This window comes from Balaenoptera physalus (assembly GCF_965194825.1).
Source record: "Balaenoptera physalus genome assembly, chromosome: 19".
Lineage (NCBI taxonomy): Eukaryota > Metazoa > Chordata > Mammalia > Artiodactyla > Balaenopteridae > Balaenoptera > Balaenoptera physalus.
This window is the reverse complement of record NC_138900.1, coordinates 12281782-12300507: the sequence shown is the minus strand read 5'-3', so window position 1 is coordinate 12300507 and position 18726 is coordinate 12281782. Positions and strand designations below refer to the sequence as shown.

Here is an 18726-nt window from a genome sequence, read left to right as displayed (position 1 = left end):
GGAGCAGCGGATTAAAGCTCCACAAACAACTTGATGTGCCTGCATCTGTTGAATACCTGAATAGACAACGAATCGTCCCAAATTCAGGAGGTGGACTTTGGGAGCAGGATATATTAATTTTTCCCCTTTTCCTTTTTTTGTGAGTGTATATGTGTATGCTTCTGGGTGAGATTTTGTCTGTATAGCTTTGCTTTCACCATTTGTCCTAGGGTTCGGTCCGTCCGTTTCTTTTTTTGTTTTTTTTTTAACTTAAATTTTTTCTTAATAATTTTTTCCTTATTTTCTATTTCTAAAAATTAAAAAAATTTTTTTCTTAATAAGTTTCTTCATATTTTTTATTTTAAAACAACTAAAAATTTTTTTCTTAATAAATTTTTTCTTAATAATTTTTTCTTATTTTTTTATAAAAAATTAATAAATTATTTTTAAAAATTAAAAAATTTTCTTTTCTTAATAAATTTTTTCTTAATAATTTTTTTCTTATTCTTTATTATAATAGCTTTATTCTATTTTATTTTATTTTATCCTCTTTCTTTCTTTCTATTTCTTCTCCCTTTTATTCTGAGCCGTGTAGATGAAAGGCTCTTGGTGCTCCAGCCAGGCATCAGGGCTGTGCCTCTGAGGTGGGAGAGCCAAGTTCAGGACACTGGTCCACAAGAGACCTCCCAGCTCCACGTAATACCAAACGGCGAAAATCTCTCAGAGATCTCCATCTCAACATCAAGACCCAGCTAAACCCTAAAACCTTAACAAAACCAAGAATCAAATAACTGAATGGTTTTTTTTTTTTAACCAGCATTATATTTTATAACCTCTAATACGTACATTTCTTTCATAGCACAATTTATCTTTAATGTGGTACAAAATGTGTGTTTAGTAAACCCCAATATGTTTAGTGCTTTTTCATAAGAAGGCAAAGGTAAGTAAACGTAGATGTGTTCAGCAGTTAATGTTTCAGGATTTTATCTTTAAATCGTCATATTTATAAAATCTTAATTTAGCAACACTCTAAAGCATAAAGAGCTTACCAAAAATGTCGTTAACCGAGTTAATTTTCTTGATAAAAAATTTTGCAACAGATATGACCTCACTGACTTCAAGTATACCTATGAAAGGTACAATGAAAGTTAATGCTGATGACTTACTTAACGCTGATGGCTCTAAAGACATGTCTGTATTAATTCATGTACTTAAATGACAAACTTAACTGACTTCAATACCAGAGAGTAACTTAATATTGAACATTTCCCAGATGATGTGAACCTTAGGAATATTTGATTTGTAAGTGCTTACTTTTCTTCAAGCCAATTAAATAGAGTTCATTTACAAATGCACCTCAGCAGTATTATCAAAAGGCAAAGACTCATACTGAGACATTACATACATACAGACAAACAGAGATCTCATTATTTCACCTTTTTACATTTCATGAACCAGGCATTGCAATTAAACTTATCAGTTTACGACTACCAGTGAGATAGTCCAGTTTACACGCTTGAAGTCAAAAGGCTTCTTTTTCTTCCCTCCTCCCACCCCCAACCCCCCTTGGCTTTAAGTTCTCTAATTAACCCAAGGCTGAAGTCCCAGGCAATGTGGGCTGTGTTTGTCCTTCAAGGACATGATAAGACTTCAAGTTTTCTCCTAAGAATACTTTTGTTCTCTCAGGGTCAGTGTTCTGAAAGAAAAAAAAGTGTTTTATCAAGCCAGCTTTCTCTAACTGCACATGCAATAGTAACCAGTTTTGGAATTTCAAGAGTTTCATCTCAACCCGTTTTCTCCAGAGCCTAAAGAAAATTGTGACCACACGGTGTTAAACCATTGTTTCCTTATTTATAGGTTTATAACTATAGGTCGACCAGTCTGCCCAAATTTTTCCTAGAGGGCTGTCAGATGGAATCAAAGAAGCGCTTCCCATTTTTGATCAGACACGTGTGAACCAGATACAAACCAGACCTCGCCAGATGATGGAAGCCTATACCAGGGAAAAAACAGACAGCATAAAGCTCAGAGTGGCTGCTTCCAAGTCCCGTTAAGCCCAAGACCTTAGTCCAAGTGGCACCTTACAGAGGGGATTTCCAAAATGGAAAATCCCCAGAAGGGAACCGAGTGTTCCCCGGAAGGAATCGAAAGTTCCTCAGGCAGACAAGGTTGAAGGGGCCTCGGAGTACACGCCGGGGAAATTACACAGATGCCAGCGGAAGTGCAGAGTCTTAACCACAGGACCTCCAGGGAAGTCCCTAAATTTATTCTTTGACTCAAGTTTTTCTGCAGACAAAAGACAGGCAGAGGACATGGGTGGGGGCCTGTTCTGGGAAGGCCTCACAGGGTCCTTCTTGGTGACCATCTGGCCCTTCCCCTGCTCTGCGCCCAGCTGGAGACTCACCCCAGCAGGAGAAGGAAGTCCGCACAGAAACAGGCATGAGACCACATTTCAGTTTGGTAATACTTCATTTCTGCAGGGTCAAATCTATTCATTGTCAGGAAGGCAGAGTTGGTATGTTGACGGTAACAGCAGAAGTTTGGTTTCTAAATTTTTGCCAGTGCTTGCGGAAACCGCAGTTTAGGAACCAGTGCAAGACGCCGAGACAGTAATCTGTGCCTCCTGAACATTGTTATCATAATGTTAGCGATGTTTCCCTGGCTTCAAATCAGTCTTCTTTGTTAGGCAGGTGGAGTTGGGATTTGTAATTAATAAGGAAACCGAAATCTCTGCGGTCAGCTTCTCACAATGATGTGTCCTCTTCTACACTAAGATATGATGTTATCTTCTAAGATTTCACAAGGATAGTATCGATACCGAACGGATATGTAAGTAGGCATTAAACCGTAATGACTTCTGCTGGTTGGCCACCAAACATCTTTGTAAAAATATATATGGCCTTATTTTCGAAAGAATTCACGTCCAGCTGCTTGTATGCCACTGAAGCCATCTTGTGTAGTAAAACTCTCAGCATCTCTTTAATTGGGTACATAACCAACCAGTTTAAGGGTGTCAGGGCCTGCTCCATTCCATATATCATTAATTTATCTTCTATAACTTTCTTTATCTTCTCTGTGAGAAATTCAGTCACCACACTCACTAGAATTTCCATGGCCTTGTCCTTGATCAGTGAAGTAAGTAACCCCATGGAGAAGATGTGAGAACTGCCCCTTCTTGTCAGTCCTCGTCCTGAATTTATTTCCTCTGACAGAAGTCATGGGACGTGCCCAGTTCACAGAGGAAGTGGTCTTGGCCAATCAGCGTGTGACACGTTACGGTACATGGCACCATTTGATGTACTGCTGCAGCCCAAAACGGAAATGAGTAAACGGCCTTAGGCACACACCGGCCAAAAAGGCTGCAAGACTTATGTGACCCTGGTTATTCTTTACCTAACAAAGGCTTTTAGCTAGACATGTCATTCTTTACCTAACAAAGGCTTTTAGCTAGACTTGTCATTCACAAAGCTAAACAAAACTATTCACTCTCCGATTTCATATGAATTATACTCTGCACCTGGCATTCTTCTCCCCCTGGTTAATAGGGCTACTCTTGGTTTTCTTCCTTCTTGACTCAGTCAGGTTTCGGTTGCTTTTTGCAGGTGGTTCTTCATTTTATCTTCGTTTTCAAGTACTTGCAATAAGGAGGCTCATAAAGTCCACCTCTGGTCTGTTGTCTGTCACTCTTTCCTTTTCACTCCTAATATGGCATATTGTGCCCAGTCTCATTTTTTCTTCAGAATCCTGCCAAAGTTTGCTTATACAAAACCATCTCTGACTTTGCTGTTGTTATTGTTGTTGTTGTTTTATAATACATATTAACCAGCCACTGAGTATTTTGCTTTAACTTAGTTTTTTTTCTTAGTTAACGTTTTGGTCTTTTTTTTAACGTTTTAAAAAAAATTTTATTGCCGTATGGTTGATTTACAACCTTGGGTTAGTTTCAGGTGTACAGCAAAGTGAATCTGTTATACATATACATATATCCACTCTTTTTTAGATTCTTTTCCCATATAGGACATTACAGAGTATTTTTTTTTAATTAATTACTTTATTTCTGGCTGCATTGGATCTTCGTTGCGGTGTGGGGGCTTCTCATTGCGGTGGCTTCTCCTGTTGGAGAGCACGGGCTCTAAGTGCGCAGGCTTCAGCAGTTATGGCACGGGGGTCAGTAGTTGTGGGTCGCGGGCTCTAGAGCACAGGCTCAGTAGTTGTGGCGCATGGGCTTAGTTGCTCTGCGGCATGTGGGATCTTCCCGGACCAGGGCTCGAGCCCGTGTCCCCTGCATCGGCAGGCGGATTCTTAACCACTGCGCCACCAGGGAAGTCCCTAGTTTCTCTTCTTAACTCCTCACCTCGGCTGCCATCAATGTCCCTGTCCCCAGTGGCTACAGCATCAAGCTCCCATGTCCTGTACCAGGTGTGCAGACACTACACGGGGTGCCCCCAGTGCACTCAAGCATGCCTTCCATCCATTTGCAACTCTGGGCCTGGGCTCATACCCGTCCCATAACCAGAAAGGCTCCACTCAGTTCTCTTGGCAGATTCACATCCTAAAGCTCGACAAGGCTGAGCTGAAGCTCATATACCACAAGCAGTTTACCACACGCCTGAGAGTCTCACCCAAAGAAACACTCAGTTCCTGCCCTCCAGGAATGCAGGGTCTAGTCAAGAAAAAGACACACAGTGTAAATCAACAATTTGAGGAACTCTAGGGATTGTTGTTGTTTTGCCACGCTGAGCGGCTTGCAGGACCTTAGTTCCCCAGCCAGGGATTGAGCCTGGGCCCTTGGCAGTGAAAGCGCCGTGTCCTAACCACTGGACCCCCAGAGATTCCCGAAGCTCTTGTCTACAAGGGCACTTGCATCAGGGGGCAAGATGGCGGAAGAGTAAGACGCGGAGATCACCTTCCTTCCCACAGATACATTAGAAATACATCTACACGTGGAACTGCTCCTACAGAACACCCACTGAACGCTGGCAGAAGACGTCAGACCTCCCAAAAGGCAAGAAACTCCCTACGTACTTGGGTAGGGCAAAAGAAAAAAGAAATAGCAGAGACAAAAGAATAGGGACGGGCCCTGCACCAGTGGGAGGGAGCCGTGAAGGAGGAAAGGTCTCCACACACTAGGAAGCCCCTTCGCGGGCGGAGACTGCGGGTGGCGGAGGGGGGAGCTTCGAGGCCGCGGAGGAGAGCGCAGCCACAGGGGTGCGGAGGGCAAAGCGGAGAGACTCCCGCACAGAGGCTCGGCGCCGAGCGGCACTCACCAGCCCGAGAGGCTTGTCTGCTCCCCCGCCGGGGCGGGCGGGGCTGGGAGCTGAGGCTCGGGCTTCGGTCGGATCGCAGGGAGAGGGCTGGGGTTGGCGGCGTGAACACAGCCTGAAGGGGTTAGCGCACCACAGCTAGCCGGGAGGGAGTCCGGGGAAAAGTCTGCAGCTGCCGAAGAGGCAAGACACTTTTTTCTTGCCTCTTTTGTTTCGCGGCGCGCGAGGAGCGGGGATTCAGAGCGCCGCCTAAACGAGCTCCAGAGACGGGCGCGAGCCGCAGCTGTCAGCGCGGACCCCAGAGACGGGCATGAGACGCTAAGGCTGCTGCTGCCGCCACCGAGAAGCCTGTGTGCGAGCACAGGTCACTCTCCACACCGCCCCTCCCGGGAGCCTGTGCAGCCCGCCACGGCCAGGCTCCCGTGATCCAGGGACAACTTTCCCGGGAGAACGCGCGGCGCGCCTCAGGCTGCTGCAACGTCACGACGCCTCTGCCGCCGCAGGCTCGCCCCGCCTCCTCCGTACCCCTCCCTCCCCGCGGCCTGGGTGAGCCAGAGCCCCCGAAGCAGCTGCTCCTTTAACCCCGTCCTGTGTGAGCGAAGAACAGACACCCTCAGGCGACCTCCACACAGAGGCGGGTCCAAATCCAAAGCTGAACCCCGGGAGCTGTACGAACAAAGAAGAGAAAGGGAAATGTCTCCCAGCAGCCTCAGGAGCAGCGGATTAAAGCTCCACAAACAACTTGATGTGCCTGCATCTGTTGAATACCTGAATAGACAACGAATCGTCCCAAATTCAGGAGGTGGACTTTGGGAGCAGGATATATTAATTTTTCCCCTTTTCCTTTTTTTGTGAGTGTATATGTGTATGCTTCTGGGTGAGATTTTGTCTGTATAGCTTTGCTTTCACCATTTGTCCTAGGGTTCGGTCCGTCCGTTTCTTTTTTTGTTTTTTTTTTAACTTAAATTTTTTCTTAATAATTTTTTCCTTATTTTCTATTTCTAAAAATTAAAAAAATTTTTTTCTTAATAAGTTTCTTCATATTTTTTATTTTAAAACAACTAAAAATTTTTTTCTTAATAAATTTTTTCTTAATAATTTTTTCTTATTTTTTTATAAAAAATTAATAAATTATTTTTAAAAATTAAAAAATTTTCTTTTCTTAATAAATTTTTTCTTAATAATTTTTTTCTTATTCTTTATTATAATAGCTTTATTCTATTTTATTTTATTTTATCCTCTTTCTTTCTTTCTATTTCTTCTCCCTTTTATTCTGAGCCGTGTAGATGAAAGGCTCTTGGTGCTCCAGCCAGGCATCAGGGCTGTGCCTCTGAGGTGGGAGAGCCAAGTTCAGGACACTGGTCCACAAGAGACCTCCCAGCTCCACGTAATACCAAACGGCGAAAATCTCTCAGAGATCTCCATCTCAACATCAAGACCCAGCTAAACCCTAAAACCTTAACAAAACCAAGAATCAAATAACTGAATGGTTTTTTTTTTTTAACCAGCATTATATTTTATAACCTCTAATACGTACATTTCTTTCATAGCACAATTTATCTTTAATGTGGTACAAAATGTGTGTTTAGTAAACCCCAATATGTTTAGTGCTTTTTCATAAGAAGGCAAAGGTAAGTAAACGTAGATGTGTTCAGCAGTTAATGTTTCAGGATTTTATCTTAAAACGATTTATATCGTCAATGAATTCTCATCATTTAACTTAATTTAGCAACACTCTAAAGCTTTACATTACTAAGAATCCAGAACAACAAAACATAATTATTTTAAAGAGCTTACCAAAAATCGTCGATACCGTTTATTTTATTACTTAGGACAATATCATCATACCGAGTTAATTTTCTTGATAAAAAATTTTGCAACAGATATGACCTCACTGACTTCAAGTATACCTATGAAAGGTACAATGAAAGTTAATGCTGATGACTTACTTAACGCTGATGGCTCTAAAGACATGTCTGTATTAATTCATGTACTTAAATGACAAACTTAACTGACTTCAATACCAGAGAGTAACTTAATATTGAACATTTCCCAGATGATGTGAACCTTAGGAATATTTGATTTGTAAGTGCTTACTTTTCTTCAAGCCAATTAAATAGAGTTCATTTACAAATGCACCTCAGCAGTATTATCAAAAGGCAAAGACTCATACTGAGACATTACATACATACAGACAAACAGAGATCTCATTATTTCACCTTTTTACATTTCATGAACCAGGCATTGCAATTAAACTTATCAGTTTACGACTACCAGTGAGATAGTCCAGTTTACACGCTTGAAGTCAAAAGGCTTCTTTTTCTTCCCTCCTCCCACCCCCAACCCCCCTTGGCTTTAAGTTCTCTAATTAACCCAAGGCTGAAGTCCCAGGCAATGTGGGCTGTGTTTGTCCTTCAAGGACATGATAAGACTTCAAGTTTTCTCCTAAGAATACTTTTGTTCTCTCAGGGTCAGTGTTCTGAAAGAAAAAAAAGTGTTTTATCAAGCCAGCTTTCTCTAACTGCACATGCAATAGTAACCAGTTTTGGAATTTCAAGAGTTTCATCTCAACCCGTTTTCTCCAGAGCCTAAAGAAAATTGTGACCACACGGTGTTAAACCATTGTTTCCTTATTTATAGGTTTATAACTATAGGTCGACCAGTCTGCCCAAATTTTTCCTAGAGGGCTGTCAGATGGAATCAAAGAAGCGCTTCCCATTTTTGATCAGACACGTGTGAACCAGATACAAACCAGACCTCGCCAGATGATGGAAGCCTATACCAGGGAAAAAACAGACAGCATAAAGCTCAGAGTGGCTGCTTCCAAGTCCCGTTAAGCCCAAGACCTTAGTCCAAGTGGCACCTTACAGAGGGGATTTCCAAAATGGAAAATCCCCAGAAGGGAACCGAGTGTTCCCCGGAAGGAATCGAAAGTTCCTCAGGCAGACAAGGTTGAAGGGGCCTCGGAGTACACGCCGGGGAAATTACACAGATGCCAGCGGAAGTGCAGAGTCTTAACCACAGGACCTCCAGGGAAGTCCCTAAATTTATTCTTTGACTCAAGTTTTTCTGCAGACAAAAGACAGGCAGAGGACATGGGTGGGGGCCTGTTCTGGGAAGGCCTCACAGGGTCCTTCTTGGTGACCATCTGGCCCTTCCCCTGCTCTGCGCCCAGCTGGAGACTCACCCCAGCAGGAGAAGGAAGTCCGCACAGAAACAGGCATGAGACCACATTTCAGTTTGGTAATACTTCATTTCTGCAGGGTCAAATCTATTCATTGTCAGGAAGGCAGAGTTGGTATGTTGACGGTAACAGCAGAAGTTTGGTTTCTAAATTTTTGCCAGTGCTTGCGGAAACCGCAGTTTAGGAACCAGTGCAAGACGCCGAGACAGTAATCTGTGCCTCCTGAACATTGTTATCATAATGTTAGCGATGTTTCCCTGGCTTCAAATCAGTCTTCTTTGTTAGGCAGGTGGAGTTGGGATTTGTAATTAATAAGGAAACCGAAATCTCTGCGGTCAGCTTCTCACAATGATGTGTCCTCTTCTACACTAAGATATGATGTTATCTTCTAAGATTTCACAAGGATAGTATCGATACCGAACGGATATGTAAGTAGGCATTAAACCGTAATGACTTCTGCTGGTTGGCCACCAAACATCTTTGTAAAAATATATATGGCCTTATTTTCGAAAGAATTCACGTCCAGCTGCTTGTATGCCACTGAAGCCATCTTGTGTAGTAAAACTCTCAGCATCTCTTTAATTGGGTACATAACCAACCAGTTTAAGGGTGTCAGGGCCTGCTCCATTCCATATATCATTAATTTATCTTCTATAACTTTCTTTATCTTCTCTGTGAGAAATTCAGTCACCACACTCACTAGAATTTCCATGGCCTTGTCCTTGATCAGTGAAGTAAGTAACCCCATGGAGAAGATGTGAGAACTGCCCCTTCTTGTCAGTCCTCGTCCTGAATTTATTTCCTCTGACAGAAGTCATGGGACGTGCCCAGTTCACAGAGGAAGTGGTCTTGGCCAATCAGCGTGTGACACGTTACGGTACATGGCACCATTTGATGTACTGCTGCAGCCCAAAACGGAAATGAGTAAACGGCCTTAGGCACACACCGGCCAAAAAGGCTGCAAGACTTATGTGACCCTGGTTATTCTTTACCTAACAAAGGCTTTTAGCTAGACATGTCATTCTTTACCTAACAAAGGCTTTTAGCTAGACTTGTCATTCACAAAGCTAAACAAAACTATTCACTCTCCGATTTCATATGAATTATACTCTGCACCTGGCATTCTTCTCCCCCTGGTTAATAGGGCTACTCTTGGTTTTCTTCCTTCTTGACTCAGTCAGGTTTCGGTTGCTTTTTGCAGGTGGTTCTTCATTTTATCTTCGTTTTCAAGTACTTGCAATAAGGAGGCTCATAAAGTCCACCTCTGGTCTGTTGTCTGTCACTCTTTCCTTTTCACTCCTAATATGGCATATTGTGCCCAGTCTCATTTTTTCTTCAGAATCCTGCCAAAGTTTGCTTATACAAAACCATCTCTGACTTTGCTGTTGTTATTGTTGTTGTTGTTTTATAATACATATTAACCAGCCACTGAGTATTTTGCTTTAACTTAGTTTTTTTTCTTAGTTAACGTTTTGGTCTTTTTTTTAACGTTTTAAAAAAAATTTTATTGCCGTATGGTTGATTTACAACCTTGGGTTAGTTTCAGGTGTACAGCAAAGTGAATCTGTTATACATATACATATATCCACTCTTTTTTAGATTCTTTTCCCATATAGGACATTACAGAGTATTTTTTTTTAATTAATTACTTTATTTCTGGCTGCATTGGATCTTCGTTGCGGTGTGGGGGCTTCTCATTGCGGTGGCTTCTCCTGTTGGAGAGCACGGGCTCTAAGTGCGCAGGCTTCAGCAGTTATGGCACGGGGGTCAGTAGTTGTGGGTCGCGGGCTCTAGAGCACAGGCTCAGTAGTTGTGGCGCATGGGCTTAGTTGCTCTGCGGCATGTGGGATCTTCCCGGACCAGGGCTCGAGCCCGTGTCCCCTGCATCGGCAGGCGGATTCTTAACCACTGCGCCACCAGGGAAGTCCCTAGTTTCTCTTCTTAACTCCTCACCTCGGCTGCCATCAATGTCCCTGTCCCCAGTGGCTACAGCATCAAGCTCCCATGTCCTGTACCAGGTGTGCAGACACTACACGGGGTGCCCCCAGTGCACTCAAGCATGCCTTCCATCCATTTGCAACTCTGGGCCTGGGCTCATACCCGTCCCATAACCAGAAAGGCTCCACTCAGTTCTCTTGGCAGATTCACATCCTAAAGCTCGACAAGGCTGAGCTGAAGCTCATATACCACAAGCAGTTTACCACACGCCTGAGAGTCTCACCCAAAGAAACACTCAGTTCCTGCCCTCCAGGAATGCAGGGTCTAGTCAAGAAAAAGACACACAGTGTAAATCAACAATTTGAGGAACTCTAGGGATTGTTGTTGTTTTGCCACGCTGAGCGGCTTGCAGGACCTTAGTTCCCCAGCCAGGGATTGAGCCTGGGCCCTTGGCAGTGAAAGCGCCGTGTCCTAACCACTGGACCCCCAGAGATTCCCGAAGCTCTTGTCTACAAGGGCACTTGCATCAGGGGGCAAGATGGCGGAAGAGTAAGACGCGGAGATCACCTTCCTTCCCACAGATACATTAGAAATACATCTACACGTGGAACTGCTCCTACAGAACACCCACTGAACGCTGGCAGAAGACGTCAGACCTCCCAAAAGGCAAGAAACTCCCTACGTACTTGGGTAGGGCAAAAGAAAAAAGAAATAGCAGAGACAAAAGAATAGGGACGGGCCCTGCACCAGTGGGAGGGAGCCGTGAAGGAGGAAAGGTCTCCACACACTAGGAAGCCCCTTCGCGGGCGGAGACTGCGGGTGGCGGAGGGGGGAGCTTCGAGGCCGCGGAGGAGAGCGCAGCCACAGGGGTGCGGAGGGCAAAGCGGAGAGACTCCCGCACAGAGGCTCGGCGCCGAGCGGCACTCACCAGCCCGAGAGGCTTGTCTGCTCCCCCGCCGGGGCGGGCGGGGCTGGGAGCTGAGGCTCGGGCTTCGGTCGGATCGCAGGGAGAGGGCTGGGGTTGGCGGCGTGAACACAGCCTGAAGGGGTTAGCGCACCACAGCTAGCCGGGAGGGAGTCCGGGGAAAAGTCTGCAGCTGCCGAAGAGGCAAGACACTTTTTTCTTGCCTCTTTTGTTTCGCGGCGCGCGAGGAGCGGGGATTCAGAGCGCCGCCTAAACGAGCTCCAGAGACGGGCGCGAGCCGCAGCTGTCAGCGCGGACCCCAGAGACGGGCATGAGACGCTAAGGCTGCTGCTGCCGCCACCGAGAAGCCTGTGTGCGAGCACAGGTCACTCTCCACACCGCCCCTCCCGGGAGCCTGTGCAGCCCGCCACGGCCAGGCTCCCGTGATCCAGGGACAACTTTCCCGGGAGAACGCGCGGCGCGCCTCAGGCTGCTGCAACGTCACGACGCCTCTGCCGCCGCAGGCTCGCCCCGCCTCCTCCGTACCCCTCCCTCCCCGCGGCCTGGGTGAGCCAGAGCCCCCGAAGCAGCTGCTCCTTTAACCCCGTCCTGTGTGAGCGAAGAACAGACACCCTCAGGCGACCTCCACACAGAGGCGGGTCCAAATCCAAAGCTGAACCCCGGGAGCTGTACGAACAAAGAAGAGAAAGGGAAATGTCTCCCAGCAGCCTCAGGAGCAGCGGATTAAAGCTCCACAAACAACTTGATGTGCCTGCATCTGTTGAATACCTGAATAGACAACGAATCGTCCCAAATTCAGGAGGTGGACTTTGGGAGCAGGATATATTAATTTTTCCCCTTTTCCTTTTTTTGTGAGTGTATATGTGTATGCTTCTGGGTGAGATTTTGTCTGTATAGCTTTGCTTTCACCATTTGTCCTAGGGTTCGGTCCGTCCGTTTCTTTTTTTGTTTTTTTTTTAACTTAAATTTTTTCTTAATAATTTTTTCCTTATTTTCTATTTCTAAAAATTAAAAAAATTTTTTTCTTAATAAGTTTCTTCATATTTTTTATTTTAAAACAACTAAAAATTTTTTTCTTAATAAATTTTTTCTTAATAATTTTTTCTTATTTTTTTATAAAAAATTAATAAATTATTTTTAAAAATTAAAAAATTTTCTTTTCTTAATAAATTTTTTCTTAATAATTTTTTTCTTATTCTTTATTATAATAGCTTTATTCTATTTTATTTTATTTTATCCTCTTTCTTTCTTTCTATTTCTTCTCCCTTTTATTCTGAGCCGTGTAGATGAAAGGCTCTTGGTGCTCCAGCCAGGCATCAGGGCTGTGCCTCTGAGGTGGGAGAGCCAAGTTCAGGACACTGGTCCACAAGAGACCTCCCAGCTCCACGTAATACCAAACGGCGAAAATCTCTCAGAGATCTCCATCTCAACATCAAGACCCAGCTAAACCCTAAAACCTTAACAAAACCAAGAATCAAATAACTGAATGGTTTTTTTTTTTTAACCAGCATTATATTTTATAACCTCTAATACGTACATTTCTTTCATAGCACAATTTATCTTTAATGTGGTACAAAATGTGTGTTTAGTAAACCCCAATATGTTTAGTGCTTTTTCATAAGAAGGCAAAGGTAAGTAAACGTAGATGTGTTCAGCAGTTAATGTTTCAGGATTTTATCTTAAAACGATTTATATCGTCAATGAATTCTCATCATTTAACTTAATTTAGCAACACTCTAAAGCTTTACATTACTAAGAATCCAGAACAACAAAACATAATTATTTTAAAGAGCTTACCAAAAATCGTCGATACCGTTTATTTTATTACTTAGGACAATATCATCATACCGAGTTAATTTTCTTGATAAAAAATTTTGCAACAGATATGACCTCACTGACTTCAAGTATACCTATGAAAGGTACAATGAAAGTTAATGCTGATGACTTACTTAACGCTGATGGCTCTAAAGACATGTCTGTATTAATTCATGTACTTAAATGACAAACTTAACTGACTTCAATACCAGAGAGTAACTTAATATTGAACATTTCCCAGATGATGTGAACCTTAGGAATATTTGATTTGTAAGTGCTTACTTTTCTTCAAGCCAATTAAATAGAGTTCATTTACAAATGCACCTCAGCAGTATTATCAAAAGGCAAAGACTCATACTGAGACATTACATACATACAGACAAACAGAGATCTCATTATTTCACCTTTTTACATTTCATGAACCAGGCATTGCAATTAAACTTATCAGTTTACGACTACCAGTGAGATAGTCCAGTTTACACGCTTGAAGTCAAAAGGCTTCTTTTTCTTCCCTCCTCCCACCCCCAACCCCCCTTGGCTTTAAGTTCTCTAATTAACCCAAGGCTGAAGTCCCAGGCAATGTGGGCTGTGTTTGTCCTTCAAGGACATGATAAGACTTCAAGTTTTCTCCTAAGAATACTTTTGTTCTCTCAGGGTCAGTGTTCTGAAAGAAAAAAAAGTGTTTTATCAAGCCAGCTTTCTCTAACTGCACATGCAATAGTAACCAGTTTTGGAATTTCAAGAGTTTCATCTCAACCCGTTTTCTCCAGAGCCTAAAGAAAATTGTGACCACACGGTGTTAAACCATTGTTTCCTTATTTATAGGTTTATAACTATAGGTCGACCAGTCTGCCCAAATTTTTCCTAGAGGGCTGTCAGATGGAATCAAAGAAGCGCTTCCCATTTTTGATCAGACACGTGTGAACCAGATACAAACCAGACCTCGCCAGATGATGGAAGCCTATACCAGGGAAAAAACAGACAGCATAAAGCTCAGAGTGGCTGCTTCCAAGTCCCGTTAAGCCCAAGACCTTAGTCCAAGTGGCACCTTACAGAGGGGATTTCCAAAATGGAAAATCCCCAGAAGGGAACCGAGTGTTCCCCGGAAGGAATCGAAAGTTCCTCAGGCAGACAAGGTTGAAGGGGCCTCGGAGTACACGCCGGGGAAATTACACAGATGCCAGCGGAAGTGCAGAGTCTTAACCACAGGACCTCCAGGGAAGTCCCTAAATTTATTCTTTGACTCAAGTTTTTCTGCAGACAAAAGACAGGCAGAGGACATGGGTGGGGGCCTGTTCTGGGAAGGCCTCACAGGGTCCTTCTTGGTGACCATCTGGCCCTTCCCCTGCTCTGCGCCCAGCTGGAGACTCACCCCAGCAGGAGAAGGAAGTCCGCACAGAAACAGGCATGAGACCACATTTCAGTTTGGTAATACTTCATTTCTGCAGGGTCAAATCTATTCATTGTCAGGAAGGCAGAGTTGGTATGTTGACGGTAACAGCAGAAGTTTGGTTTCTAAATTTTTGCCAGTGCTTGCGGAAACCGCAGTTTAGGAACCAGTGCAAGACGCCGAGACAGTAATCTGTGCCTCCTGAACATTGTTATCATAATGTTAGCGATGTTTCCCTGGCTTCAAATCAGTCTTCTTTGTTAGGCAGGTGGAGTTGGGATTTGTAATTAATAAGGAAACCGAAATCTCTGCGGTCAGCTTCTCACAATGATGTGTCCTCTTCTACACTAAGATATGATGTTATCTTCTAAGATTTCACAAGGATAGTATCGATACCGAACGGATATGTAAGTAGGCATTAAACCGTAATGACTTCTGCTGGTTGGCCACCAAACATCTTTGTAAAAATATATATGGCCTTATTTTCGAAAGAATTCACGTCCAGCTGCTTGTATGCCACTGAAGCCATCTTGTGTAGTAAAACTCTCAGCATCTCTTTAATTGGGTACATAACCAACCAGTTTAAGGGTGTCAGGGCCTGCTCCATTCCATATATCATTAATTTATCTTCTATAACTTTCTTTATCTTCTCTGTGAGAAATTCAGTCACCACACTCACTAGAATTTCCATGGCCTTGTCCTTGATCAGTGAAGTAAGTAACCCCATGGAGAAGATGTGAGAACTGCCCCTTCTTGTCAGTCCTCGTCCTGAATTTATTTCCTCTGACAGAAGTCATGGGACGTGCCCAGTTCACAGAGGAAGTGGTCTTGGCCAATCAGCGTGTGACACGTTACGGTACATGGCACCATTTGATGTACTGCTGCAGCCCAAAACGGAAATGAGTAAACGGCCTTAGGCACACACCGGCCAAAAAGGCTGCAAGACTTATGTGACCCTGGTTATTCTTTACCTAACAAAGGCTTTTAGCTAGACATGTCATTCTTTACCTAACAAAGGCTTTTAGCTAGACTTGTCATTCACAAAGCTAAACAAAACTATTCACTCTCCGATTTCATATGAATTATACTCTGCACCTGGCATTCTTCTCCCCCTGGTTAATAGGGCTACTCTTGGTTTTCTTCCTTCTTGACTCAGTCAGGTTTCGGTTGCTTTTTGCAGGTGGTTCTTCATTTTATCTTCGTTTTCAAGTACTTGCAATAAGGAGGCTCATAAAGTCCACCTCTGGTCTGTTGTCTGTCACTCTTTCCTTTTCACTCCTAATATGGCATATTGTGCCCAGTCTCATTTTTTCTTCAGAATCCTGCCAAAGTTTGCTTATACAAAACCATCTCTGACTTTGCTGTTGTTATTGTTGTTGTTGTTTTATAATACATATTAACCAGCCACTGAGTATTTTGCTTTAACTTAGTTTTTTTTCTTAGTTAACGTTTTGGTCTTTTTTTTAACGTTTTAAAAAAAATTTTATTGCCGTATGGTTGATTTACAACCTTGGGTTAGTTTCAGGTGTACAGCAAAGTGAATCTGTTATACATATACATATATCCACTCTTTTTTAGATTCTTTTCCCATATAGGACATTACAGAGTATTTTTTTTTAATTAATTACTTTATTTCTGGCTGCATTGGATCTTCGTTGCGGTGTGGGGGCTTCTCATTGCGGTGGCTTCTCCTGTTGGAGAGCACGGGCTCTAAGTGCGCAGGCTTCAGCAGTTATGGCACGGGGGTCAGTAGTTGTGGGTCGCGGGCTCTAGAGCACAGGCTCAGTAGTTGTGGCGCATGGGCTTAGTTGCTCTGCGGCATGTGGGATCTTCCCGGACCAGGGCTCGAGCCCGTGTCCCCTGCATCGGCAGGCGGATTCTTAACCACTGCGCCACCAGGGAAGTCCCTAGTTTCTCTTCTTAACTCCTCACCTCGGCTGCCATCAATGTCCCTGTCCCCAGTGGCTACAGCATCAAGCTCCCATGTCCTGTACCAGGTGTGCAGACACTACACGGGGTGCCCCCAGTGCACTCAAGCATGCCTTCCATCCATTTGCAACTCTGGGCCTGGGCTCATACCCGTCCCATAACCAGAAAGGCTCCACTCAGTTCTCTTGGCAGATTCACATCCTAAAGCTCGACAAGGCTGAGCTGAAGCTCATATACCACAAGCAGTTTACCACACGCCTGAGAGTCTCACCCAAAGAAACACTCAGTTCCTGCCCTCCAGGAATGCAGGGTCTAGTCAAGAAAAAGACACACAGTGTAAATCAACAATTTGAGGAACTCTAGGGATTGTTGTTGTTTTGCCACGCTGAGCGGCTTGCAGGACCTTAGTTCCCCAGCCAGGGATTGAGCCTGGGCCCTTGGCAGTGAAAGCGCCGTGTCCTAACCACTGGACCCCCAGAGATTCCCGAAGCTCTTGTCTACAAGGGCACTTGCATCAGGGGGCAAGATGGCGGAAGAGTAAGACGCGGAGATCACCTTCCTTCCCACAGATACATTAGAAATACATCTACACGTGGAACTGCTCCTACAGAACACCCACTGAACGCTGGCAGAAGACGTCAGACCTCCCAAAAGGCAAGAAACTCCCTACGTACTTGGGTAGGGCAAAAGAAAAAAGAAATAGCAGAGACAAAAGAATAGGGACGGGCCCTGCACCAGTGGGAGGGAGCCGTGAAGGAGGAAAGGTCTCCACACACTAGGAAGCCCCTTCGCGGGCGGAGACTGCGGGTGGCGGAGGGGGGAGCTTCGAGGCCGCGGAGGAGAGCGCAGCCACAGGGGTGCGGAGGGCAAAGCGGAGAGACTCCCGCACAGAGGCTCGGCGCCGAGCGGCACTCACCAGCCCGAGAGGCTTGTCTGCTCCCCCGCCGGGGCGGGCGGGGCTGGGAGCTGAGGCTCGGGCTTCGGTCGGATCGCAGGGAGAGGGCTGGGGTTGGCGGCGTGAACACAGCCTGAAGGGGTTAGCGCACCACAGCTAGCCGGGAGGGAGTCCGGGGAAAAGTCTGCAGCTGCCGAAGAGGCAAGACACTTTTTTCTTGCCTCTTTTGTTTCGCGGCGCGCGAGGAGCGGGGATTCAGAGCGCCGCCTAAACGAGCTCCAGAGACGGGCGCGAGCCGCAGCTGTCAGCGCGGACCCCAGAGACGGGCATGAGACGCTAAGGCTGCTGCTGCCGCCACCGAGAAGCCTGTGTGCGAGCACAGGTCACTCTCCACACCGCCCCTCCCGGGAGCCTGTGCAGCCCGCCACGGCCAGGCTCCCGTGATCCAGGGACAACTTTCCCGGGAGAACGCGCGGCGCGCCTCAGGCTGCTGCAACGTCACGACGCCTCTGCCGCCGCAGGCTCGCCCCGCCTCCTCCGTACCCCTCCCTCCCCGCGGCCTGGGTGAGCCAGAGCCCCCGAAGCAGCTGCTCCTTTAACCCCGTCCTGTGTGAGCGAAGAACAGACACCCTCAGGCGACCTCCACACAGAGGCGGGTCCAAATCCAAAGCTGAACCCCGGGAGCTGTACGAACAAAGAAGAGAAAGGGAAATGTCTCCCAGCAGCCTCAGGAGCAGCGGATTAAAGCTCCACAAACAACTTGATGTGCCTGCATCTGTTGAATACCTGAATAGACAACGAATCGTCCCAAATTCAGGAGGTGGACTTTGGGAGCAGGATATATTAATTTTTCCCCTTTTCCTTTTTTTGTGAGTGTATATGTGTATGCTTCTGGGTGAGATTTTGTCTGTATAGCTTTGCTTTCACCATTTGTCCTAGGGTTCGGTCCGTCCGTTTCTTTTTTTGTTTTTTTTTTAACTTAAATTTTTTCTTAATAATTTTTTCCTTATTTTCTATTTCTAAAAATTAAAAAAATTTTTTTCTTAATAAGTTTCTTCATATTTTTTATTTTAAAACAACTAAAAATTTTTTTCTTAATAAATTTTTTCTTAATAATTTTTTCTTATTTTTTTATAAAAAATTAATAAATTATTTTTAAAAATTAAAAAATTTTCTTTTCTTAATAAATTTTTTCTTAATAATTTTTTTCTTATTCTTTATTATAATAGCTTTATTCTATTTTATTTTATTTTATCCTCTTTCTTTCTTTCTATTTCTTCTCCCTTTTATTCTGAGCCGTGTAGATGAAAGGCTCTTGGTGCTCCAGCCAGGCATCAGGGCTGTGCCTCTGAGGTGGGAGAGCCAAGTTCAGGACACTGGTCCACAAGAGACCTCCCAGCTCCACGT

At 44.6% G+C, this 18726-nt stretch overlaps 3 long non-coding RNA genes across 3 annotated transcripts; all 3 read right to left on the bottom strand.

The window, feature by feature from the left end:
• Positions 1 to 1049: 1049 nt before the first annotated feature.
• Positions 1050 to 6218, bottom strand: LOC309648786. The gene is made up of 3 exons (XR_014256789.1): positions 5247 to 6218; positions 2185 to 4261; positions 1050 to 1675 (listed from the first exon to the last, which is right to left on the bottom strand). It is a non-coding gene; the product is annotated as an uncharacterized lncRNA (long non-coding RNA).
• Positions 6219 to 7058: 840 nt separating this feature from the next.
• On the bottom strand, positions 7059 to 12265 carry LOC309648752. Its single transcript, XR_014256777.1, has 3 exons — positions 11294 to 12265; positions 8232 to 10308; positions 7059 to 7722 (listed from the first exon to the last, which is right to left on the bottom strand). It is a non-coding gene; the product is annotated as an uncharacterized lncRNA (long non-coding RNA).
• Positions 12266 to 13105: 840 nt separating this feature from the next.
• On the bottom strand, positions 13106 to 18312 carry LOC309648696. Its single transcript, XR_014256753.1, has 3 exons — positions 17341 to 18312; positions 14279 to 16355; positions 13106 to 13769 (listed from the first exon to the last, which is right to left on the bottom strand). It is a non-coding gene; the product is annotated as an uncharacterized lncRNA (long non-coding RNA).
• Between the last annotated feature and the right edge of the window lie 414 nt (positions 18313 to 18726).